Raw genomic sequence first — 590 nt, 5'->3', positions numbered from 1 at the left:
GTTCTCCTTTCGTAAGTATTTTATTAAATAATTACGATGTGCTCGTCAATAAAATTATGGCATAGGTAAATACATTTCGAAATTTAGTACAATTTACAATGAGCATAATACTGCGAAATATTATGGTATTTAATTTTTTTTTTAAAGAGTCGAGTCTGTACTTTTTTTTAAGGAGCATTTGTCGGATTTTGAATTTATTCTCTTCTGACGATAACTGAATATAAATACATAGGTAACTTTCATATATCGTACAACATCGCGGAAGAAAGTCGTGCACCTCTCCTTTTTATTTTTTATTTGCAAGGAAACATCGGTATTTTACGATAATTATCGTAAGATTTGTGAAACGAATTCATTGCACTCAGTAGAGTGCGTCAAATTAAGCGATTTAAAAAAAATGTATAGGTAACGTTGATAGGTCGCAACTCCGCGAAAAAAAATCCGTTTTCTTTTACATTGCAGAAGAAAGTCTATACTTTACGATAGATATCATGAAATTTTCGAAAAAAGTTTGATTGTCCACGTAGGATACGTCAAATTGTGCAATTTTTTTGGAGACGTAACACGTCTTTACTTTTGAAAAGACTACG

This window comes from Odontomachus brunneus, unplaced genomic scaffold (genome assembly GCF_010583005.1).
Source record: "Odontomachus brunneus isolate Ranch 3 - 2012 unplaced genomic scaffold, Obru_v1 Obru_scaffold_491, whole genome shotgun sequence".
Taxonomy (NCBI): domain Eukaryota; kingdom Metazoa; phylum Arthropoda; class Insecta; order Hymenoptera; family Formicidae; genus Odontomachus; species Odontomachus brunneus.
This window is presented reverse-complemented; position numbering follows the sequence as displayed.